The sequence below is a fragment of the Equus asinus genome, chromosome 6, assembly GCF_041296235.1.
Source record: "Equus asinus isolate D_3611 breed Donkey chromosome 6, EquAss-T2T_v2, whole genome shotgun sequence".
NCBI lineage: Eukaryota > Metazoa > Chordata > Mammalia > Perissodactyla > Equidae > Equus > Equus asinus.
Window position 1 is genome coordinate 19,694,328 of NC_091795.1, and position 26,820 is coordinate 19,721,147.

Consider the following 26,820-nt stretch of genomic DNA (forward strand, 5'->3'; position numbering starts at 1 on the left):
AAATCAGTTTCGTTTCTATACACTAATAACAAACTAACAGAAAGAGAACTCAAGAATACAATCCCATTTACAATTGAAACAAAAGAATAAAACATCTAGGAGTAAATTTAACCAAGGAGGTGAAAGACCTATTCACTGAAAACTATAAGACATCATTGAAAGAAATCAAAGCTGACATAAATAAATGGAAACATATTCCGTGAACATGGATTGGAAGAATAAACATAGTTAAAATGTCCATATTACCTAAAGCAATCTACAGATTCAATGCAATCCCAATCAGAATCCCAATGACTTTCTTCACAGAAATAGGACAAAGAATCCCAAAATTTATATGGAACAAGAAAAGGCCCCAAGTAGCAAAAGCAATCCTGAGAAAAAAGAACAAAGCTGGAGGCATCACACTCTCTGTCAAAACACACTACAAAGCTATAGTAACCAGAACAGCATGGTACTGGCACAAAAACAGACTCACAGATCAATGGAACAGAACTGAAAGCCCAGAAATAAAACCACACATCTATGGATAGCTAATCTTCAACAAGGGAGCCAAGAACACACAATAGAGAAAGGAAAGTCTCTTCCATAAATGGTGTTGGGAAAACTGACAGCCACATGCAAAAGAATGAAAGTAAACCATTACCTTACACATACACAAAAATTAACCCAAAATGGATTAAAGACTTGAAGGTAAGACCTGAAACCATAAAACTCCTAGAAGAAAACATAGGCAGTACACTCTTTGACATTAATCTTAGAAGCATCTTTTCGAATACCATGTCCTCCCAGACAAGGGAAACAAAAGAAAAAATAAGCAAATGGGACTACATCAGACTAAAGAGCTTCTGCAAGGCAAAGGAAACCAGGAGCGAAACAAAAAGACAACTCACCAACTGGGAGAAAATATTTGCAAATCACATATCTGACAAGGGGTTAATCTCCAAAATATATAAAGAATACATACTACTCAACAACAAAAAGACAAACAACCCAATCAAAAAACAGGCAGAAGATACGAACAGACATTTTTCCAGAGAAGATGTACAGATGGCCAACAGGCAAATGAAAAGATGTTCAACATTGCTAATCATTACGGAAATGCAAATCAAAACTACAATGAGATATCACCTCATACATGTCAGAATGGCTATAATTACCAAGACAAAAAATAGCAAATTTTGGAGAGGATGTGTAGAAAAGGGAACCCTCATACACTGCTGGTGGGAATGCAAACTGGTGCAGCCACTATGGAAAACAGGATGGAGATTTCTCAAAAAGTTAAAAATAGAAATACCATACAATCCAGGTATCTCACTACTGGGTATTTATCCAAAGAACTTGAAATCAATAATTTAAAGAGAGTTATGCACTCCTATGTTCATTGCAACATTGTTCACAATAGCCAAGACATGGAAGCAACCCAAGTGCCCATTGACTGACAAATGGATAAGGAAGATGTGGTGTATATAATGGAATACTACTCAGCCATAAAAAGGGCAAAATTACCCCATTTGCAACAACATGGATAGACCTTGCGGTTATGATGTTAAGTGAAATAAGCCAGACAGAAAAAGACAAACACCACATGACTCCACTCAGATGTGGAAGATAAACAAACACATGGACAAAGAGAACAGATTAGTGGTTACCAGAGGGGAAGGGGTTGGGGCGTGGGCATAAAGAGTAAAGGGGCACATATGTATGGTCATGGATAAAAATTAGACTATTTGTGGTGAGCACAATGCAGTCTATACAGAAACTGATAAGTAATAATGTGCACCTGAAATTACACAATGTTGTAAACCACTATGACCTCAATAAAATAATTTAAAAATAAATAATTAAAAAAAAAACCATAGCGGCTAAAAGCAAGGGTATTAGGATCAGACAGACCCAGCTTAGAATGATTTAGTCTTGTGCTAACCTTGGGCAAATTACTAGGCTCTCTCTGTCAGAGAGCACCGTGCTCCTGCTCACCCACTGGGTGGGTGTAATTGTTCCAGGAGAGAAAACAGGGCGGTGTTTGCATGTGAGCCACAGCTCTGTGAGGGGTGTGTGGTGACAAGTGTGATAAGGCGAGAAGGACCTGTGGGTGGATGTCCCACCACCAAGTTTCACTCCTTCCCCAACGTCTGACTTTAAGAATCCCCCACCATCAGGAGAGGACTTGCTCAAGGACACACGAACCGGGAAGCCCCGAGCCCCCGCAGCATGGATGTGGCATTCTAACTCCGTGCTAGCATTTCCTGGGGGGAAGCACCTGCAGAAGTGGGGAGAGGGCGGGCAGAGGGGCTGGGGAAGCCCAGGGGTGTGGCAGGCCTGAAGTCCGCCCTTCAGGAAGTGAAGGGGACGGTCCGCTGACCGACACCTGGGCAGTGGGCACGGACCTCTACTCTCAGGCCTCCTGCTGGGGAGTCCCGTGCCGTCTTGGCCAATTGCTCCCTCTCTGGGACTTGGGTCTTCCACCCTTTAGGGATGATGGGGAGGTCATTTCTGAAATGCATGAATTCCCAGGAACGAGCGAACTTTAAAGACACAGACTTTTTAAAAAGATCCTGGTGTCTTTTTCAAAACTCACCTTCCCCAAGGCTCCTCCTCTGACTTCCCCCTAGGTGCCCCCCCCAACCCCCAGAGCTAAAATGACACCTGCCTCCCCTGGGCCACCTGTCAGCCTCTACCCACTTACTCAGCTTTCTTCTCCTTCGTGGCGTGCATTGCTAACCAGTGTTCGCTGTCTATGTCTCGTCTGGCTTATTATCTTTCTCCCCCACTAGAATGTCAGCTGCCCCAGGCAGACGTCCACGTCTGCCCTCTTCCTTGCTGAAACCCAGGCCTAGAATGATTCCTGGCACAGAGGACAGGCTCGGTAAACAGTGGTTAAACGAACAAATGAATGGATGATGGAATGACTCTTTATATCATTTCAGAAAATCAGGCTCAGCATGTCAGAGCTGTAAAGCACATTTTCAAACATTATTACCACTAAACCCTGTATTCAGATGAAGGTTTGTTCAGACCATTAAAAAAAAAAAGGCTTCAGATTAAAATGGCTCTCCTTTGCTTTATCCATAATAGCCAAAACCTAGAAACAGCTCGGGCGCCCATCCACAGGAGCAGGGATCCACAAACTCTGCATATTCATGCGATGGAATACAACTCAGCGATGGAATACAACTCAGCAATAGGAAGGAAAGGAATACAGAACATGAATAAATCTCAAAAGCATTATGTTGAAAGAAGAAAGCTGGACACAAAAGAGTACACCAGGTATGCTTCCATTCATGTGACATTCTAGAACAAATAAAACTAATCTAGGATGTTAAAAAACAAAACAACATTTACCTCTGGAGGAGGGTTGGGGACAGGGATTGACCGGGAAGGAGGGCAGGGGAATTCTGGGGTGAGGGACCAGTTCGATATCTTGATAGAGAGGAGGTCATACTCCTTGAATGGTCCACTTAAGATTTGTGCACTTTAATGTAAGTATAATCGTACCCCCCGAAAAGGAAAATATAAACCAATCCTGAACTGTAGTTAATGACATGCATGCTGAGATATTAAGGGGTGAATATTTGCAACTTACATTGAAATGGCTCCAAAAAGTAAGAGGAGGACTTTCTCTTCCAGGAAGTTGGAATAGACATACTTACCCCATTGCCCCTGCGACCTACCACGGAAAACCCTGGGCATATGGAGAAAACAAACATGAGAAGACTCTGGAAGGCAGAGAGAAGCCAGACCGACTAGAGACCTTAGACTGGAAGAACAACACGCACGGCGGTATTTCTTTTTGGTTTCTTTTTGTCTCATTTATCCCAGACGTGGCACAGAAGAAGCTAAGAACTCAGAAATTCCAAAAGGGAACAGACAAAAAAGAAGCCCCAGCAAAAGCCTGCTCTCTCCAGCCAAAGGACCTGGAAAGTGGCAGCCTAGGAAGACACAAAAAATTCAGGCGATAATCATTCCACTGCAGCCAAACACTACAGAAAATACTGCAGCCCTACCCCATCAGCAAAGGCTAAGTGGGGAGCCTAGCCATGCACGCTCAGCAGGCTGTAACAAGGCGCCCCAACCACCCAGCACACCTCCACCCCAGGGTGGTGTCTGAGAAGGCTGAGCAGGTTGTTGCGAGTTTCATCCTTGCCCAGCAGTAACCGGCTCCTCCACGGCATCAGTGGAGACCAGTGGGGAGCCTGGATTTCACCCTCATCAGGCAGTAATGAGGCTCTCCTCCCTTCCCCCATGGGGTGGCTCCCAGGAGGCCTAGGGGGAGTCAGGACTCTCTCTACCTCTCGATGGTAAAAGGCCATGTGGGAATAGCAACCAGGCACTGTGATGCGTCCACATGAGGGAGCTGTGAGCAGAGGCCAGGTGGGGAACCTGGACTTCTGCCCCAACCTGGTAGTAATGAGGCCACTCACTCCCACCCCAGCCTCCCCTCCTGAAGCAGTATCAGGGGAAGCCAGTTAAAACAGAAGGTCAAAATTAGACCCAGTATCTCACAACATCATATCCCAAATGTCAAGGTTTCAAGAAAAAACCGCATATCATACCAGGAACCAGGGTGATCTCAAACTGAATGAAAACAATATTAATAAATGCTAACGCCATGATGACAGAGAGGTTAGAATCATCTGACAAACATTTTAAAGCACCACCATAAAAATGCCTCAAAGAATAATGACAAATACTCTTGAAACAAACGAAAAACTAGGAGGTCCCAGGTGAGAAAGATAAAATATAAAGTAGGACCAAATGGAAATGTTAGCACTGAAAAATACAGTGACTAAAACAACAACACCAAAAGCCACCTCAATGGAGGCAGTCAACAGCAGAATAGAGGGGACACATTGAGCTGGAAGACAGGATGATATTAAATATCCAATCTGAACAACAGAGAGGAGAAAGTAGGCTGGGAAAAAAAGGACAGAGCCTCAGGGACCTGAGGATCTATAACAAAAGATCTAACTTCCATGAAATTGGAGTTCTGGAAAGAGAGGAAAAGACAACAGAACTGAAAAAGTACTCAAATAATGGCTTAAAACTTCCCAAATGCGGCAAAAAAAAATAAACACACAAATTTAAGAAGCTGAGCAAACCTCAAACAGCAGAAACTCATATCAAGACACAGGATAGTCAAACGTCTGAAAAACAAAGAGAAAAAATATATATACTGAAAACAGTGAGAAATGACACTACCTATAGGGGAAAAACATTTGAATGACAGTAAATTTTCATGAGAAACCACGGAGGCCAGAGTGCTTTCAAGTGCTGAAAGAAAAGAACTGGCAGCCCAAGTCCCACAGCCAGCTGAAGGTCCTTTCTGGGGGGTAAAAGAGCCTTCAGGAATAAAAGGGAAGTCAAGGCATTCTCAGAAAGAAAAAAAAACTAAGAATATTTGTCACCAGCAGACATACCATCCAGGAATGGCTAAAAGTTTTCTAAACAGAAAGGAAACAATAAAAGAAAGACCATTGGAACATCAGCAAGGAGGAAAAAACATAATAAGTAAAAATATTGGTAATATTGGTAAATACAATAGACTTTCCTTTCCCATTTGAGTTTTTTAAATTATGTTGATGTTTGAGGCAAAAATTGTGACACTGTCTCATGTGATTCTAAATGTATGTAGAAGAAATTATAATGATAATGTAATTTAAGACAATTACATTATAAACAGGGAAGGTGAAGGGATGTAAATAGAAGTTAAAGTTCTGCGCCTCACTCAGACTTGTAAAACGATGACACTGGTAAACTGTTGTGAGGCTCGATAGAAGCAAAAAAGTCATTTGGTAAAATCCGACAAATAATACTGATAAAAACCCTCAGCAAACTAGAAACATATGGGACCTTCCTCCACCCGCTAATGAGCGTCTACTGAAAGCTTGCAGCTGACATCATTCTTAACAGCGGAAGACCGACTGCTTTTCTCCTAACTTCAGAAACTCACAAATTCTACTCCACATTGTACTGAAGATTCTGCCCAGTGCAATATGGCAAGAAATAGAAATAAAAGAGATGCAGGTTGGAAATAGAGAAGTCAAGATGTCCTTATTTGCAGATGACGTGTCTATGTAGAAAATCCTATAGAACCAAAAAGAACTGAAAAAGTAACCTTAGTAAAGATACAGGCTACAAGATTAATGTTCAAAAATCAACCGTATTTCTGTATACTTGCAATGAACAATTGGAAATTGAAATTTTAAAAATACCATTTACAATAGTATCAAAAATATAAAATATTTAGAGTGAATTTGACAAAAGATGAACAAGATCCATAAAGTGAAAATTACAAAACATTGCTGAGGGAAATTAAAGAGAGCTTAAACAGATAGAGGGATCCTGTGTTCATAGGTCAGGAGGCTCAGGAGTTTTAAAGTGTAAATTCTCACCAAACTGACCTATAGATTCAATGCGGTTCTGATCAAAATCTCAGCAGGGTTATTTTTGTAGAAATGGACAAGCTGATTCTGAAAGTCATATGGGAATGCAAATAAGCTAAAATATTCAAAATAACTTTGCAAAAGAAAAGTTGGAGAACTAGCATTGCTTGATTTCAAGACTTACTATAAAGCTACCATAATCAGGACAGTGGAACAAAGATAAGCACAAACATCAGTGGTATTTCAGAATCAATCCGAAAATAGATCCACTCATACAGAGAGAACTGATTTTTGACAAAGGTGCAAAGCAAACAGGGAAGAAATGATAGTCTTTTCAACAATTATTGATGGAACAGTAGAATATCCATAGGCAAAACCAGCAAACTCTGATCCACACCTCATGTCATACACAAAGATTAACTCAGAATGCATCACCATAGACAGAAATAGCTACAGTTTATAGAATAAAATAAAAGATAATGTTCGTGACCTTAGCCTAGGCAAAGATTTCTTAGATACAACACCAAAAGCATAAAAAGAAAAAACATGATAAATTGGACTTCTTCAAAATGAAAAACAAAAACCATTGTTAAGGAAATGAAAAAACAAGCTACAGACTAGGAGAAAACATTTGAAAATCATTATGTCTAATCAGAGGCTTATATCCATAACATATAAAGAACTCCCAAAACTCAATAATAGGAAATCAACCAGCTCAACTAAAAAATGGGAAAAATGGTTAAACAGACATCTCACCAAAGAACATATATAAATGACAAAAGTATAAAAAGATGCTCATTATTACTAGTCAGAGAGATTCAAATTAAAAGCACAGTGAAATATCACAATGCACCTATTAGAATAACTACAATTTTTTAAAAAAAATCTGACCATAGCAAGCACTGGGGAGGATGTGGAGCAACTGGAACTCACAGACTTCTAGAGGGTTTTTAGAAAGGATGGGGCTGTCATTAACCAAAACTTTTCAAACCCTACCCAAGGAATTACCATCTTAACTTCTTCCCTGCCCCATTTCCTCCTCACAGGGCCGTTACAAAGCCAGCTTTCCAGTGTCACACAAGGCCACCACCAGCAGTAGTGAGCTTTTCACTGCAAGCCATCTGGAGTCTATCTAGCTTAGAAACAATCTTTGTGGTGTTTTCTTCGAGGCAGCCGACTATGAGGTTAGTATGGTGTGTTCAAGACTGCCCAGCCCTCTTTAGGTTTGTTTGCTTGTTCGATGGTTTGAGGCGTCTTGAAAGGCAACACAGCACCGAGTTAAACGAAAGACAGGAAGGCAGAATGCACCACGACTCTCATTCATGTGCTCTGGACAGTTGTTTGAGGACCGAATACGGCTCTGGGTGGTTGTCAGAGCCGGAGCAAACGTTTCTGTTGTCTCTGACTACAGAGGAAGGCTCAGGCTGAGGCCAGGAAGGAACTGCTCAAAGCTGATAAAACCCAAGCCCTTGTGCCAGGAACCCCGTGGTTTTTCTGCCTTTGGAAGCGACCAGAATAGGAGGAGGTACTTTCCCCCGAGAGCATCGTTCTGTGTATTGCCCAGGGGGTAATTCGCACACATCCAGGCTGTGAGACCCTCAGCACCCAGGGCTGTGTGTTAATTTCAGGCGAACTGGACACAGTTTTCGCCCCTACATGTTTGAATGGCCAAGTTTCCTGCTGCCTCTTGCTCTCCGGGGGTGGGCGGAGGGAGGCAGCCCCCAGGCTGGGGTGGGAGAGGAGCCTGCGGCGTGCAGCCCGGGCCACGCGTGGTCCCATCAGCGTCCGGCCGCGCGAAGTGGGGCGCAGGTTCACAGTGACAGTGACCGTGGCTGCGGCCCGGGGGCGTCCGCACGCACCGGAGCCCCAGCCCCCGACTAAGCCAGGCTGCTGGCTCGGGTTTGCTGCCTTTTACTTTTCCTAGAACAATTCGGAGGAGTTCCAGTCACTCCGAAATGACCAGCGAAAACTCTCTAGACCAAAAATCAATCAACGGAAAAGAAGTGCCAATTTTTTTTTGAACCCATTGTTGGTACGTAAAAGGAGCTGTCAATCTAGAATCCCCCTGGGCCCCGCGTGAGTCTGCAGACCTGGGTATTTTTAGAGTCTGCTGCCTCTGCGATGCCAGGTGGAGGACCCCCGGGCTCACTCCTGTTGGCCGAGAGCGTGCGTGGCTTTGCGGAATATGATGCAACTCTGACGTGGGCTTAACTGATGCAGCGCACCAGCTGTAGCCTGAGAGGCTCCAGGCACGCGGGGGCGGGAGGGGGCGCCGGCTCTCGTCCCTTGTCTAATTTCACTTTTTTTTTTTTAAAACCCCCAATAGGTTCATATACCATTTTGGGGGTATGAGGGGAGGATTTATCAGAGATTTATAAATGGAGAAGTCTACTGATAAAAATAAGTCGTCACATCTCATAGGGCGTGTGCATGTCTTTCTTTGTCTTTGCCAATGATCCATGATTGAGTTATTGATTAAAATAGACCCTATGAAGTACATATATTTCTATGGAATGTCTCCCCGAGTTTTTGCTTCCTCGCCTCTGTATTACACACCTGGTGGAGGGACCCTGGCCGCAGGGCGTGGCTTCTCCACGCAGGGCTCTCTGCACCCCTCCCTCCGGCTGGGATGAGGGCCACTTCGGGCTTTGTCTTCTGTCCCCTGAGCCCAGCACAGGACCCAGCACCAGGAGGCCCTCATACACCTCCACTGGGGGCCCTGAGCCCTTCATCTGGAAAGTGGGATAATAATGCTCATCTTACCAGCCTGACAGTGTCCATGTGAGGACCCATTTCATAAGGATCAGAGAGATGCTGGGGGGCTGCAGACCTCAGGCCAGTCCTTTCCCCTCCTCCTCCTCATACTGCCCATCTGTGAAATAAAGGAAAGGGCACAGCTTTATCAGTAATGTTTCAGTTATTTTATGTTAAAAAAATGGAGTCATCGCTACAAAATATTAACATTTATTAATTCTGGAATACGGGTGCTTAGAGGTTTGTTACATTATTCTCTGTATTTTTCCGTGTCGTTCAAAGTCTACTGCTTCTATAAAAGAAAAGAGGAGGATAGAAATTTTTTTAAAAGACTCGCGTGAAATCTAGTCTCCTCCAGTTGCACTTTCTCTGGTTCTGGGTCCAGGCAAACGCTCGGTAGGAACGAGAGGCATTACTATTATTCGTCTCATTTCTGTCCTTTCCACGGCTGTCAGAATTTATGGAGACCCGGCAGTGGGCTTCCTCCCCATCCCCCAGCCCCCTGTGGGATAGGAGTTTTCTAGCGAAAGGCAGGTGAGTCCAGGATGACATCATTTACAAAGTTCTGATTCAATTTCATCCGACAGCCACCCCCACCGATTCCAACCTGTACCAAACAGAAACCTGCACCTGGACCAAGAGAAACGCTTCTCTGTCGTAATTAGAAATTTGCTTCGTATCATAAAATCCCAAACTTTCTTGGGCTTAACAGAAGCACACGGCGCTAGAAAAACTCACATGGACATTCGCCCCCCTCTAACTTAAAAACAGCCAAACTAAATTAAGTAACAACAACAACAAAAAGTTGTTTCACACAGTTTGCTGTGCTCTTACCACCAGTTTTCAGCCTGAAACAATTTCATGCTTGAGTTATTAACTTATGAAAATAGGCACAAAAGGGGAAAAATGTGAACAGATCCTCGGCTGTATTATTAGTCATTGCCACAGCTGAATGCATTCCGGCACAAAGGCGTGTTATTCTGCCTATCTCAGTTTTGAGCAAAATGTAGCTCACTAATGGGTTATGCCTCGTATACCTTTCTGTAATCATTACGTTGCCATTTTCTGTAATTTATCCTGTTTTTCATGAGAGTCTGTGCACTAGGTGGGCGTGCACTCAAGCACACACACACACATTTTTAAGTCCCCTGTCATTTGTGGCTGAAAAGAAAGGTCATGGAGCTGTCAGTCATTTTACGGAAACACCACTGTATTGATAAAGATAATATTTGGAAATCAGAGTGGTGGATGGATGTGAATGTAGATTCTGAAAACCTGGTGAATTGGGAGGAGCAACACGAGTAAATGAAGGGAATCTAGAAGCAATCTGGAAAAGATGGGGACAGAGTGGGAGAATCTGACCTTGCTCACCTCGGTCTCTTTATTCGGGAGGGCCAGCGCTGGCCTGAAACCTTTCTGGGCCAGGCAGAGGCCTCCTGCTCCCTTGCTGAGTGCCCTGGGGTTCCTGGATGAGCAACAAGATTCCAGGCAATAGCCCCCTGTCGGGAGGTTTCTGACTGGGGCTCAAAGGTGTTGCCTCAAACCAATTTGAGTCAAGTGAATAAAGCAGGCAAGTTTTGAGCCTATTGATTTTTGCTTCTGTAAAGTCCAGACTTGGTTATAGAAATCAAAGCTTTTGAGTGTTAACTTCCAAAAAAAAGAAAATAAAACAAAAATAGCAGGTAAGAAAATAACCAGGCAAAAGAAAGACAGAAGGGCTATGCAAAGCTTGGAGAAGGTCAAGGTTTTCACAAACAAGTATGAATCATAGGAAGGGGCACCTAAACAGATCAGAGGTCTGCATGGGGCGGAGGATCCTGGAAGCAGGCCCCCCAGAGCACGGAGGCTCCCCGCAAATCTTAGCAGGGGAGAGAAGCCCTTGGCATCTTCCGCTAGATTAGGATAATGGGATTCTCCAGCAGGCACTGGCCTGGCCAGGAGGAGCCGTAATTGAGAACCAAATGTGCTCCTTTAACCTCTTTGAAGTGTTAACGAACGCTTTGATTTTGTTCTTTCCTCCTCATTAAGACAAATGTGGTTCCACTTTGCCCTGGGAATCTGATCGCACCTCCCAGGCTCATCCTCCTGCTCAGATGAGCCCAAGCCCCGCCAAGGGCCGGGATGCGGGGGGTTGGGGGGGAGGATCCCCTCCTGTCAGGTGGCAGAAATGCCTACCTTATCAAAGGCCGCCCTGCCCGGGCTCCCTCTCAGGCCTCTAGGCCTCAAGTTGCTCTTAGAGCCCAGGGCGCATCACCCCGGGGTCCCAGCTCACGTGAAAACACAAAGGTGCCTGTCGTCACTCTCAACCCAGAATGTCGGGTTAGATACTAAGAAACACAGGCATGTTAAGTTTCATGGATACTGTGCCCTGTGGAGGTGACCAGGCTGGACAGAATTCGAGAAGACAGAGCTCCCCAAAGATCTGGAATCTTTAGACATTATGCAGCCCAGTTCTGCCCTCACTCTTTTACCAGCGACACACTGGGGCAAAGTGGTTCAACCAGGGCCTCAAGGCCAGGTGGAGGCAGGACTGGAACTGGAAGGGGCGTTGCTTCTCCTAACTGAGGCTCCCAGCCAAGCCTCATCTGCCATAATGTCCCCTCCTCCCAATGCCAGGGCAAAGTCAGCGGGATGGAAACCGGCAGACTGGAGGAAGCTGGGGCCCCGTGGTTTACTCAGAGACCACTGAAGGCAGAACAGGCACCTCTCACGCCCCGTGCCAGCCACAGGGCAAACCTAGGTGAGGGGGGCAGAGCTGCATGATCCAGAGGCACAGACTGAGAGGCTCCGATGCCCGGGGGGGAGCGCTCCTAGCGATGGCTACATCTGGGAGGCTGGACGAACTCTGTCAGCTGGGAAATGAGAGAGTGGGGAGAGGAGTATTCTTGAGAATAGAAATTCAGACCTGAGAAAACAACCCACCTCATCTCATTTCATCTTAGTTGTAATCTCCACGGCCAGCAGGCCCAGCGTCTTTCTAAGTGTGCATCATCTCCATGAACCCGCTCACCCATCATGAGGTCTGTATCATGATTAGACCCTCTCTCCCTATTTTTATTTTTATTTTGACCGTCTTAACCATTTTTAAGTGTACAGTTCGGGGTATTAAGTACATTCACATTGTTGTGCAACCATCACCACCGTCCATCCCCATAACTCTTTTCATCTGTGAAACTGAAACTCTGTACCCATTAAACAGTAATTCCTCATTCTCCCCTCCCTCAGCCCCTGGCAGCCCCCACCTACCTTCTGTCTCTATGAATCTGATGGCTCTAAGAACCTCACTTAAGTGGAATCATACAGGATGTGTCTTTTTCTGAGTGACTTATTTCACTGAGCATAATGTCCTCAAGGTTCATGCATGTTGTCACATGTGTCAGAATCTCTTTCCTTTTTAAGGCTGAATAATATTCCATTGTATGTATAGATCACATTTTGTTTATCCCTTCCTCTGTTGAGGACACCTGGGTTGCTTCCACCTTTTGGCTACTGTGCATAATGCTGCTATAAACAAGGCTGTGCAAATATCTCTTTGAGATCTTGCTTTCAATTCTTTTGTTTATAGATCCAAAATTGCAATTGCTGGGTCATAAGGTAAGTGTATTTTTAGCTTTTTAAGAAACTGTCAAACTATTCTCCAGAGTGGCTGCACCCTTTTACATTCCCACCAGCAGTGTACGAGGGTTCCAATTTCTCCACATTCTTGTCAACACTTGTTATTTTCTGTTTTTTTCATACTAGCTCGCCGAGTGGGCAGGAGGTGATATCTCACAGTAGTTTTGATTTTCATTTCCCTGATGATTAGTGATGTTGACCATCTTTTCATGTGCTTCTTGGCCAATTGGATATCATGTCTATTCAAGTCCTTTGCCATTTTAAAATCAGATTGTTTTTCATTGTTGTTGAGTTGTAGGAGTTTTTTCTATCCTTTTTGGGTTTTTTTGAAGGTAAAAAAAATTAAGGGTCACAGAGGTGGATAACTTGCTTGCTCGAGCCTTTGGTCAGGGTGCTGCTTGTTTCCCCAGCAGCAGGGAAAGGCTGGCCCTCAAGTGGGTGAGGGCTAAAGAGAGCTGTGGGCCCATCGTCCCAGCCACATGGTCTCAGAGCAAACACAGCCCACCAAACGCACACCCTGTGTACACAGGCTTGTGTGCCATATCGCTGTTTGAAAACCAACGGCAAACCCCGGTTGCAGAGAGCTCAAAAGTGTGTAATATCCACTTGAATGATGGTTCCACTTTCTTGTTCTTCCCCCCTCCAGGGAGGGGGAGAGAGAGAGAAAGCTATTCACGGAAAAATACATTTGAATGGATCAGCGCCCAGCAACCATTTACACATCTGTTCTTAACAGGTTTCAGCTGAAACTACTGAAAATATACATAGATCTGTTTACGTGGAACCAGTTAAATAAGATAAGATTACGACTTGGAGGTAACTGTGGATTTGGTGGTGGGAAAAGAAAGCCCCTCCACATTTGGTCCCCACACACCCTCCTGCCATTGGACCACAGACACTGTCGAGAGAATTGGATTTGCTGTGAATTAAAGAGATCTCAATTATTTGAGATTAGTTACAAACAAACTCGAGATATCCCAACAGCCTTTCTGCAGAGCGTCATTCCTGCCTCGCCTCCAACCTGGGCTGAGACCTTGGTCACCAGAGAGGAGACTGCAGCTGGGAAGTCCTTTGTTTCCGAGTGAGCCTGTCTTCACTCCTCTGGCAAGCTGTCTAGGAGGAAGATGGCATGCAGGCTGCTGCACATGGGGAGACATGCCGAAGGACACCGGCGTCCCCTGAAGACGTGCACACAGCAGGGAGGGAGTGTCTTCTGGGGGCCTCTTTGTGCAGGCAATCTGCTCTTTCATGAGCCTTTCTGGTACAGTACACATAACCACCCTATGGGGGTCACACTGTCATCCCGTTATAGAGATGAGAAAGCTGAGGCTCAGCGGTGATTTCCCCAGGGCCACACTGACAGTAAAGAGAGAGGCTCTCTAAAGGACGAACGATTTCTCCTCCTGTCTAAATGACCCAGGGGGCAAGGCCACCAGTCAATACCCACAGGGCCCAGCAGAAACGGAAGGACTGAGGCGCCCATCGGCAACTTTAGCGGATTGATACCCGGCAGCGAGGATGCACATTGTGGGCCCAGATCTTCTAATTTCTGTAAAGAGAGCCAGAAATCACTAGATTTTTACACGTTGGCTCAGGTATTGAAAACAAACAAAAAACTCAGCCCGTGCTGTGGTTTGCCATCCCCACTGGGGCCTTCGGGGCTTCCAGAGGAGGGAGGCAGAGGCTGCGTTGGCTTTGCTCCCTCTGCAGGTGGGAGTTCGGGGGTCTGACTATCAGGACTCCTGCCTCTCAGTGCAAGAGGCCTCTGTCATAAGGACGGGCGCCACACCTCGTCCCTGTCTCCGTTTCCTACAACTCCACTGGGCTGCCTGCCTCGATTCCAGCACACTGAGAACGTGCATTTGTCTATATACATTTATCTAATAATTTATCTCTAAGAAGTGACATCAGTCTATAAAATGCACCACAGGACACAGGAATAGCAGTCACATGGCCTCAGAAACAAGCCGTGGAAATTGACATCTGATAACATCCCGCCGCCGTACCCCCAGGGGCTGGGCTGTGATTGGTAAGGTTTTCATTCCTGAAGGACCCCACGCTGTGAAAATGCACCTATCTTTGTTCATTGAAAATCATTTTTTTTAATAAGCAACCCAGTGGAAAACAGTTGTGAATGGCAGCTCATTGCATGTGGGTTTTTAGAACAAAGAGAATATTGCTCATATTCTAGGACCTGTTCAGTGATACTGAATTTTAATTAAAAAATGTTAACGTGTTAAGTTGATGACAAGGAAGGTGTGACACGGCGATAAAAGAAATCAGGAAGGCAAGATGTGGTTGACAGGCTGCCTCAATGATCTATTCAACGTTACTTCATATTTGTCTTCTCTCTCTCTCTTTTTTTTTTTATTTGAAACTTTTAGTTTTTTTTTAAAGATTTTATTTTTTTTCCTTTTTCTCCCCAAAGCCCCCCGGTACATAGTTGTATATTCTTCGTTGTGGGTCCTTCTAGTTGTGGCATGTGAGACGCTGCCTCAGCGTGGTCTGATGAGCAGTGCCATGTCCGCGCCCAGGATTCGAACCAACGAAACACTGGGCCGCCTGCAGCGGAGCGCGCGAACTTAACCACTCGGCCACGGGGCCAGCCCCCTGAAACTTTTAGTTTTGAAGTAGTAGGGACATACTCTAGATCGTAAAGACCCCACATGATGAGGCTGGTGAAACTAGAGGAAGGGGAGCCTAATTTGCCCCCTGGAGGCCTCCAATAGCATCCTGTGCAAAAGGTCAGTTGTCTTAAAGGGCCCCTTGGAAGTGGCCACTGTCCCAGGCCACCCTAGACAAGCCCTTCAGAAGGACCAGTTTCTCTGAGTGACACACTTGAGGCTGCTTCCCGGTGATAGGTTTAAGGTCATCTCCTTGGGCTAGATAGCCGGGAATGAAGGATTTTGAAGCGATAGATTAAATGGTATATGGGCAGGCACTGGGTGTTCAACCCAGCCCAAGTTCCACTCATTGTGAGAGAGTTTTCTTCTGAGATGACACAGGAATTAACCAGGAAAATCCAAGTGCTGAAAGGCTGTCAATGCATTGGGGTTAAGAAAGGCCATCGAACGCAGGCAAGAGCGGTCCGCTGCCTCCCTGGACAGGCGTCTGGGACAGGACGTGTCAGATCACATCCTAAAGCCCCATGGAAGAGGAGCCATTTTGCCCCCAGCACAGAGCCCTGAGTTCCGGCCAAGGGGCCCATGGTGGAAGAACCCCCTTTAGGAGAGCCTGTGCAAGAGGGAGACAGCTGCCCTGCATCCTGGAAGCCCACCTCATGCTCGGGGCGAAGGAGTGGACTACAGGGTGCTGAGCAAGGCCTGGGGCTTGGGATGGTGGCACTCGCCTCACAGTGTGGGAGCTTGAGAGTCTGCTTCCTCCCCAAGAGAACAAATGTGCAGGAGCCGATGCAAAGTTAACCACAAGCCAGGACAGCACCTCCACCTTCCCCGAGGAAGAGATCAGAATGCATTTAGAGTCCAGAGTCCAAACCAGGGACTTGGAACAGCATATGCAAAGGCCCTGAGGCTGGCCCAGGGCCAGTGCAGTGTGGGGAAGCCACAGCTATGACATAGGGGAAGTGCTGGCCGTGCACAGGGAGGAGGCTGATTTCTGTTCTGAGAGCAACAGGAAGCCCCTGCGGGTTCCAAGGAGGAGAAGGATGTCGCTTTGGGCATTTCCCAAAGATCATGCTGGCTTCTGTGTGGAGCAGGAGTCCAGAGGGTCAGAGGCTGGGCTGTGGGCCAGGTGGGAGACAATGGGATGGGAGACCCCGGGGATGCATTTCACAGGTAGAACCCGCAAGGCATGGGGAGGAGCTGGGGGAGGAGGGGGAGGGAAGGGCCCATGGACAAGGCTTCCAGCCCCTGGTTTCCTCACTGGGAGGAGGGACTCCACAGCTCTCACCCCTCCCAGTGTGTGACGATCAGAAACGGCGCAGGCCGCGCCTGGCCCACAACAGGGCCCCAAGAGGTGAGGGTATGACTGTGTGCCCGTCGCCTCCTTTGTCCCACGAGCGCACAGAAGGGACGTCTGTCTTCGGCAGTGCTGCTCCTGACCCCTGTCCCAGTGAAGTGGGAAATGAGGCCTGGGCTGGGCTGGGCCAGGGCGGGTTTGGATCGTCCTTTCTGAGAAATCATGTGCAGATTGACAGGCACCACAGTGATGCAATGAACCTTGAGGTTCTTCAAAACATCTTAGTGTTTATAAAAAGAAGGTGAACAGGTGCTGAGTGGACAGGCCGAGCGATCCCCATCCTGAAGCCCGCTGTGCCTGTGGTCACATCACTCCCCAGGGTACCACAGGTGAGCTGGACCCAGCGACTGTCCTTCAGGCTGGGATCCCTGCATCCCCTCCCTGCTGTGCCCATCCTGTCCCCAGCACTCGCACCTGGAGAAGCAGGGCCAGGGAGGAGGCGAAGGCAGCAGAGTTCCCACTCTCAGGCCCAGCACACTTCTGAGTTCACACCAGGCCTTGCACACAGTGCCATACGGGTTCCTCACAAGCATGCGAAGTTTATTGACAGAGTAAACTGGGCGCTACCCAGTGGGGTCTTCCCACTGGCCAGGAAGGCTGCCTGGAGGAGGCGGAGGGGTGCCAGGGCTGTGTGAAGGATGGGGAAGGCTCACGGGCTGGGCTTCCCAGCTCAGGGTGCAGCTTACAGAAGGGCACATGACCACTTTTCTCTGAGCCAGCAGATTTACCATTCTAAATATAGCCCAAGATGACCCAAGACATCTTCCCCTCGCAAGGAGATCCATGGGTCTGTAGTTTTCAGCATTTCTCAAATGAACAGTGAAACCTGGGGCTCTTGGCTTCCATCCTCTGATCCCGTGGACCCTGGGTCCTAAAGAAGAATGTCCAGTGCCTCCTTGAGAGGAGAGCCTGTCCCGTGCTAGGAGCTCTCTTTGGCCACCACCCTTTAGTTAAATATTTTTAGTTAAATATTTGGTTAAGTATTTTGCCAGCCTGCTCTCTCCCTCTAGCAAAGTGAAGCAAGGCTTCTGTTCACTCAAGAAGGATCATCCATCACCCCAGGCCAGCAATGAGTCACTCTTTCCTCCACCCTCGGGTTGGTTCACCTCTGGCATCTAGGGAGAGAGGTGGAGCCTCACGGCTTTTAATTGGACAGCAGATTCCCACCTGCCCTGGGAATCTGGCTGCAGCATCAAGCATATCCTTTTATCCCATTTCTGGAAGGTACAGGATACAAGCCTTTTGAAAAGGGGGCGCCTGCTGCAGGCCTCGGGCACGGTGGTGACTCTTGGCTCTGAGGCCCTTCGCTGCTTGTTTGCAGAGCTCGAGGAGGTTTTTCCGTATCTGAGGACAGCCCTGCTAATTTGCAGCACAAGTGCTTCTGGGGAAGTTCAAGTTTCCAGAGGCTGTGCTGTTAACTCTGACAGCGCCAGCACCTCCCAGATGGGACGCTGGAGGGCATCTGTGGGGACGCATCATGGAGACACAAAGCAGAGTGGTTATCTTCAAAGGGTTAAGGACCGAAGACCTGGGGACAGTCATGTTAAGCTATATATAGCAAACAGTGAGCCAAGCAGGCAAGAAAAAAAAAAGGAAGATAGTGAGGAAAAAAACACATGGATACTCCCCTCCCCTCCTGCGGTCCACCCCCAGCCCTCCAGCAACATCACTGTATATACAACCCACAGACTGGGGCATTGTTAAATTTGGCACACAGAGCCTACAGCAAAGAAAGAAACCATATCAAGTTACGAAGAGTCCTATTCGGATCTGGGCCTGGGCCTCTGGAGCACAATGCTCCGCAGAGGAGAACAAGGCCGCGGTGTGTTGGCGAAACACACACCCGTGAGCTTTGCTCTCCTTACAGTCATACTCTGGCCCAGGCCTGGGCAACAGTAATTCCCTGGCCTGCAGGTGGAGACAGATAAAACAAACCAAACTGGTGTAACGGGCTGCAGGAAACCTTTTTTTCAAAACTTGATCCACCTCCAGAGAGGAAGCATGCTAGGACTCTGTTAACTTAGGGCGGCGGGGAGAGGCCTGGCGGCCAGGGTAAATAAGGCAACGCGAAGGTGGCCGGCCTTTGGCAGGCGGAGTGCAAGGGAAGTTTGAAAAGACCACTTCCTACGCTCAAGGGACCAAGAGTAAGCTGTCGATCTTGCAGGATGGAGGCACTCTGGAAAAAGCCGTTGGAGAGAGAGGGGGCCTCAGGGGAGAAACCTAAGCCACAAGTGCGTCCCCAGGATCCCCTCCCCCTCCTGCAGCCCGGCTCACCTGGCCCAAACCCAGCCCGAATGGCTACTCCCCTTGAAGCTCCCTGAATGGGGAGAGCAGGCCGGGACTTCTGAAATGCAAGCCAGGTGGGTTTCAGCCTCCGCTTTGAGCAGCTGGACAAGCAGGCAGGCGGCAGGCCAGCTGCCAGTGAGGACTGGCGGAGCCTCCACGGCATGCAAAACAGGGCACAGGGAAGGCCAGGTATGTTGCAGTTGTCAGACATGGCTCCTGCCAACAGGGTCTTAGGACACCCCTAAAGGAGATGAGACGGACGGCTAGCACTTGCCCTCCAGGGCTGTGCAGAGCATCAGTAGTCACAATGATACCCCCTGTGTCGCCCTGCGTGGGTCTTTTCAAATCCACTCCCTGGTGTTATTCCAGTCGAGCTTCGCCTGACCCCAGGTGGGCATGGCGGGGCATGGCATCATCCCATTTTACGGTGGAGGAGGTTGAGGCACAGGAAGGCCACATCTTGCCTGGTGGGTACAGCTGGTTCAGAGAGTAGCGCATCAGCCCAGACAAGCACACGGCAGGGGCTGGTCCCTGGGGGTGTGTCCAGGGCTGCCTCCAACAGCCAGGGATCCAGCGCCCTTCATCCCTGTCCCTGCCTGTGACTTGATGGGCCCTCAAACTTGGCTTTCCGTGTAGGAAGGATGCTGTCATGCGTTGAATTGTGTCCCCTCCAAATTCATCTGTCACAGTCCTAATCCTAGTCTTTCAAAATGTGACCTTATTTAGAAACAGGGTCATCACGGATGTGATCAGTTAAGGTGAAGTCATCCTGGATTAGATGGACTCCTACTCCGACAGGACTGGTGTCTTATCAAAAGGGGAAATTTGGACGCAGAGGCATGCGCACAAAGAGAACCCCACGTGAAGATGAAGGCAGAGATGGGGGGGATGCAGCTCCCAGGCAAGGAACGCGAAAGATGGCCAGCAAACCATCAGCAGCTGGGAGAGAGGCCTGGAGCAGATCCCCCCACAGCCCTCAGAAGGAACCAACCCTGCTTGATCTCAGACTTCCAGCCTCGAGAACTGTGAGACGATGCATTTCTGGCCTAAGCCACTCAGTCTGGGGTACATTGTCACGGCAGCCCCAGCAAACTAATACAGGTGCTGAGAAGGCCAAGCTGAGGGATATAGGTGTCTGTGGTTAGTTACCTCTAAAACCAACTTTGAAGCCCCCTGCAGCTCTGCCTTACAGACATTTATTCTCCATCTTGTTATCGAACAAAGAGTAAAACTGTGCAATTGCAAGCACAGCCCATGAGTTCTCTGCTCCAGACTATCCCCTTAGGACAAAGAAGGAAACGCCCCTCTTCCTTGACAAAATCCTCACCCTGCTTTGTTCTCAATAAAAATTGCATTCTGCCTAATTCTTCCAAAATGTCTCCAAAGCAAGGCCAGCCCCCACTTCCTCTTCTGAGCACAGGAAGGACCCTCTGCAAATCATGATGTGGAAGAATTCCTTTCTTCCAACCAACTTAGAGACCCAATGTCTTACTAACTTCCTGGTTATCCCAACTTGTTTTCAAAAGACCTGAAAACTCATTCACATGACTAAAATTATAACTGTTGGTCAAGAGCTTAAAGCGTTATCTTGACCGGGTGGAGAATAAGGTCACACAGAGCATCAATAAACAGGTTTACGTGGGGTTGGGGAGGCCCACGTTACCTTACACCCAGACCAGATATGTAGTCCTGGATGTGAAACATCTCCCACTTGGCGGGAATTCCTCCTGGCACGTCAACAACAGGCCCCAGCCTCCCTCCGCCTGGTGACATGAAATTCCACTCCTGTCTCTCCAACATCCTCACAGCCCAGTGACTCCAACATCCCGTTGGACTAGAGAAGTCCTCACAGAGCACCGCCCAGGGATGGAACTTTGGGTATGGTGGTCCCTGGGGCTAAATTCTGGACTACTGAGGAGGACCATGAAATAAGACCACGTTATTGGACCTGATGCTCAGATGCGGGTCCCTCTCTTTCTTTTGTTGTTATATATCTGAAATTAACCTGTCATCCTACATATACCTCCCAAATACCTCCCTTTAGCCTTACTGTTCCCCACAGCATCCCTTGTTTACAGAGGTTCTGGGTTATTTTTCCTCCACTAAGCATTACTCAACGCAGCAACTAGAATGGAGGGTTTTTAGAGAGAGAACCACGCTTTGTCCTTTCCCCCTCCTAGAGGTTAGTGACTTGCAAGTGGAACTTACCAGTAAAGGTTTGTTGGGGGTTGATTCAGCCTGAATTTCTTCTGTTCATTTGCTCTTGTCACCTGTTTCAGTCCCAAATCCTTCCCCATTTGGTCTTCAAATCCTTCCCGCTTCAGAATTTGGTCAACTCATCTACAGATGTCGGTATCTCCCAACTTAGACCAAATATCGAGGAGGCTTAAAAGTAGCTAATTTCTCATTGATTTAGAGACAAAAGAACTCCTAGACTTTTAGAGCTGGAAGGTTTTTCAGAAAGTATCCAGTCCATTTCTTTAATAACAGGCCATGTGACTCGTCCAGGGTCACACGGCTGGTTAAGTGGCAAAAGAGAGCCTGGAAGCCAGATGTTCTGGCTTGAAGTGAGGCTGTTCATTACATTGATGAAGACATCTGTACGGCTGGTGTGGGGTGAGCTGGGTGGTCATGTCATACACTTGTTCTGGAAGGTTCTCTCTCTCTATTGGTCATTTCAGTTTAACCTTAACATGCCTCCAAGTAAGTCTGAACGCCTTTGTCCCATCCTCTCCACATGGCCTCCACTTTGGCAGCTGGAAGTGGGTCCCACCCCAAACAACCAGGTCATACAGACTCTGTTCCCAATGTCAGGCAGCCGAGACACGGTCTCCTGTTCTATCTCGCAAATCCATGGATATGACCGATAGGGAGTGTCTTCTATTCACGGTGCCATGCAAACCTCCGAGGGAGGGCTGTTTTCAACCACTGAGGAAGCGTGAGACAAACACTTCTGTCGGCATAGACCTATGCCTCATTGTTTTCAATCTGAGCACAGGTTTTACATCAAGAGAAGGGCTTGTGGTTGGGGTAGGAGTGCTGAAGGGAGATTCAAAGGTTCTTCAGCTCTCAAAGATCTCAACCTCTTCAAAGTTTCAACCCTCAGAGCACTTACGACGTTTCATCCCACTCAGCAGAAGAGCTTCTGCCCACACTCCCAGGTGCCACAGTGTACGGGGGGGACTCGGCTGTGGTCCAGAGGACAGATAAGGATACAGGTTGGTCATCTCACTGCAGATATTTTCCCCAGAGGATGGAGTTCTCCTTTGGGATTTGATAAGCTCCCTAAGGCACATTCACATGCAGACAGCAGGTGACATCTGTCTGTTAGAGAGGCTGCATCAGGCCATGGGCGGTGACGGGTATCACGAGCTTACACTGGGGGAATGAGCAGCTTCTACCTGGGACCTCAGACGGGGCCGTAGGCAGGAGGGACAGGGGATCAGGACAAAGGGAAAGGGTTTGCACTCAGTGCTAATCACTTTCCAGCCTCGGTGTTCTCATCTACAAACCGGGGCTGATAACAACTTCCTTCCATGGGATTTTCCGAGTTGATCAGATGAGATCATTACCTGTGAAAGCACATGTCATGGAGATGGGCAGGAAGGAATCCCAGCACCACTGCCGACTCCTGGCTGCCCTTTTTTGAAATGACTGTCTCCAAGGGGAAGGAGCAGCAATATGGTGCCTCCAAACTGCAGGTCATGTCAAGGCAAGTCAAACTGGAGTGTGTGTACCACTTACTTTGTGCCCCAAATGGTTTGTTATCAGAGAGGCACATGGAAAATGGCATGGCAGGGTGACGGCGCAGGGCCGGGAGAGCCCAGTGCCAGTCCAGGTGTCACTGCTTGCACTCTGCTACCCGGATGGGTCACTTCTCCTCCTTGGCCCTGTTTTTCCCTCTGTAAATTAGAGCAGATGGCACACGGCACAGGGGCATGGCAAGGATCCTGCAGGAGGATGCAGGAAGAGAGCTGGAGACGACAAGGTACCGGACACGTGTGATGTTATTGCTGGTCTTTTCTTTTTTTTTTTTTTTTAAAGATTGGCACCTGAGCTAACAGCTGTTGCCAATATTTTTTTTTTCTTTCCTGCTTTTTCTCCCCAAATCCCCCCAGTACATAGCTGTATATTTGAGTTGTGGGTCCTTCTAGTTGTGGCATGTGGGACGCTGCCTCAGTATGGCCTAATGAGTAGTGCCATATCCACGCCCAGGATCTGAACCTGCAAAACCCTGGGCAACCAAAGCAGAGCACAGGAACTTAACCACTCAGCCACAGGGCCGGCCCCTTTTCTTAAAGGAAGGGAGCAAGGGAGGGAGGAGAGAGAGGACGAGGAGAAAGAGAGAGGAAAAGGGAATTGCCTTTATTTTTTAAGATAAACTATTTATTTTAGAATAGTTTTAAATTTCCAGAAAACTTGAGAAAATAATCCACCTAGTTTCCCTATTGTTAATATCTTATATTAGTAAGGTACATTTGTCACAATTAATGACCGATGTTAACACATTATTATTAACTAAAGTCTCTATTTTATTCAGATTTCTTTAGCTTTCCCCATGTCCTTCTCCTGCTCTGGGATTCCATCCAGGATACTGCGTTACGTTAAGTTGCCGTGTCTCCTTAGGCTCCTCCGAGTGTGACAGTTTCTCAGACTTTCCTTGTTTTTGATGATCTTAGTTTTCAGGAGTACTGGTCAGGTATTTACAGAATGTCCCGAAATTGGGATTCATCTGGTGTTTTCTCATGATTCACTTGGGCTTATGGGTTTTGGGGAGGAAGACCACAGAAGTAAAGTTCCATTCTCATCGCGTTCTATCAAAGGTACCTACATTCAACCTGACTTACTGTTCTTGAGGTTGACCTTGACCATCCAGCTGAGGTAGTTTGTGTCGGGTTTCTCCACTCTGAAGTCTCTTTTTCTTCCTTTGCATACTGCACTCTCTGAAAGGAAGTCACTATGCACAGCCCACACTTAAGGAGTGTGGAGTTATGCTCCATTTCCTTGGTGGTGGGGTGGCTACATCAATGATTTGAAATTCTCCTACATGGGGCACTTGCCTATTCTCCTCCATTAATTTATTCATATTATCAGTATGGACTATTAGCATATTCATATATACCAGTATGGAATCATGCATGTTTATTTTATACTTGTACTATTTATAACCCAATACTACTTTATTTTATTGCTCAGATTATTCCAGTTCTAGCCATTGAGAGCTCTTTCAGATGGCCGCTGTGATCCTCTCACACACCTCCATCATTATATGTTGTTGTTCGTTTGTTTCTCTGCGTACCTTCTGGCGTTATAAGATGCTCCAGGCTCATCTTGTATATTCTCTGCCTATCCTAGAATCAGCCATTTCTCCAGGAAGTCCTAGTTCCTTTTATTGGAGAATGGTGTTAAAATCTAAGTTCTGGGCACTAGCTGTGTTCAGTGCTACAGGGATGTCATTACTTTGAGGCCCTCTTAGCTGACAGAGCAAGGAAATATATGTGTTTATACCAACCCACGTGGACAAACATTTTGTATGCATCCATCTGCATCTATATTAAGCTCAACACGAGTCCTTACTGACGTCTCCAACACTAATCCATTACCACGTTCCCTTCTTTGCTTGTCTGTAAGCTCCTCCTCCAACAGTGACAAACATGGCTCCCACCACCTGCCATCCCCTTACTAAGCTTTTCGATTCCCAAATTCACGACCACTGGCTTCAGAATGATTAACTCGTACTCCCGTGAGAAACAACTTGAGCAGCCAGCACACAGCGTTAGGTACAGCTCCTTTTGCTGTTGGTCTCGCAGCCTCCACTCATTTCCAATGCGACTTAGGGCAGCACCTCTTACACCCACCCCCCCAGCAAGGTGATTTCAGACATTTGTAATACAGAGTCTCTTGTCATATTCAGCATTCCATCCTAGAATCCCCCAACCTCTTAAATGAAATTTTCATACATTGTAAAATTTCCTAAGATGAGAACTTGGGTGACTGATTTTGGCTCTTTCTTTTTTTCCAAGATCTGCATTTAACACTCCATATTTTTTCCACTATTCGGCATTCTATCACTGTGGATTAGTTTGCATTTTCTGAAATTTCACGTAAATAGAATCATACAGTTTGCATCTTTTTTCTCTGGCATTTTTCAGTCAGCATACTTATTTTCAGATTCCTTCCTGTTCTTGCGTGTCTCAGCGGCTTGCCCCTTCCTATTGCTCAGCTGTATTCCGTCATATGGATGTGCCACCACCTGTTTATCTATTTACTTGTTGCTACACCTCTGGGTTATTTCCAGTTTTGAGCCATTACAAATAAAGCCGCTATTAGCACTCACGTGACAGTCTTTGTGTGGACATCTGCTTTCATTTCTATTGGGTAAATACCCAGGAATGGAATGGCCGGGTCATATGATAAGCGTATTTTTAACTTTTAAGAAATTGCCCATCTGTTTTCCAAAGTGGATGTACCATGTTACAGTCGCACCCAGGGTGTAAAGTTCCAGTTCTTTCACATTTCAGTATTTCCAGTATTTTAATTTTAGACATTTAATAGGTGTGTCGCGGTATCTCACTGTTGTTTAAATTTGTACTTCCCTAATTACTAACGATATTATGCCTATTTGCCATTCATACATCTTCTTTGGTAAAATACATGCTCAATTCTTTTTCTCACGTATAAAACTGGGTTGTTCATTTTCTTCTTATTGATTTTGAGAGTTTTTTTCAATATTCTGGATTCCAGTCTGTTATCAGATATGTGATCTGCAAAAATGTTCTGCTAGTCTATGGCTTATCTTTTCATCCTCTTAACAGTGTCTCTTACAGAGCAGAAGATCTTAAATACTATGAAGTCCAACTTATGAAATTTTTATATGTCATGCTTTTCTTGTCATATCTAAAGAGTCTTTGCCTAACCCAGAGTTTCAGTTTCAGTTCCAGAGTCTCTCTGACCTCCCCTTCTGCCTAGAATTTTTCTCCTGTGTTTTCTTGTAGAATTTACGCAGTTCTAGGTTTCAAAATTAGGCCTATGATTCATTTTGAGTCAAATTTTGTATATGGCGCGGGGTACTCAGTAAAGTCCAGTTTTTCTTGCAGGTGCATATTCACCCATTCCAGCGCCATCGTTGAAAGAGTATCCTTTTTCTGCTGAACCGTCTTTGCATCTTTGTTGAAAATCAGTTGTCCATATACGTGTGGGTCTATTTCCAAAATATATATTTTGTTCTATTAATATATTTTTCCATCTATATACCAATAGCACATTGGATTTTTATAACTTTATAATAAGATCTGAAATCAGGAAGTGTTAGTCCTCCAAATTGTTCTTTTTCAAAGTCCTTTTGGCTATCCTAAGCCTATTGCATTTTCTTTTGAATTTTAGGATCAGTTTATCGATTTCTACCAAAACAAAGCCTTCAGAGATTTTTGAGGGGGATTGTGTCAAATCTATACATCAATTTGGAGAAAATTACCATTTTAACAATGTAGAGTCTTCTGAGCCGGAACATGGTATATCTTTCCACTTAATTTGGGTTTTATTTAATTCCTCTCAGCAATACTTTATCATTTCCAGCATACAGGCCCTCTACATCCTCTGTCAGATTTATTCCTAAGTATTTCTTATTGTCTAGGCTACTGCAAATGCTGGTTTTTATTTCAATTGCTGATTGTTCATTGGTAGCCCATAGAAATGCAAGTGATTTTCCTATATTGATCTTCTATCTTGCATCCTGTCTAAACTCACTGATGAGTTCCAGTAGCTTTTTGTGGGTTCACATACTTTTTGCCCTTTTTTTGGTTTC

The 26,820-nt window shown here is 46.4% G+C and overlaps 1 long non-coding RNA gene across 3 annotated transcripts in view; it reads right to left on the reverse strand.

Moving 5' to 3' along the window:
- The window catches only part of LOC106838541 (uncharacterized), a 304,473-nt gene that overhangs the window by 185,879 nt on the left and 91,774 nt on the right, over positions 1 to 26,820 (reverse strand). For all 3 annotated transcript variants that reach the window (XR_011503880.1, XR_006529459.2, XR_011503879.1), the window contains one exon: positions 9,147 to 9,255. This is a non-coding gene — a long non-coding RNA (uncharacterized lncRNA). The remainder of the gene's footprint in view (positions 1 to 9,146; positions 9,256 to 26,820) is intronic.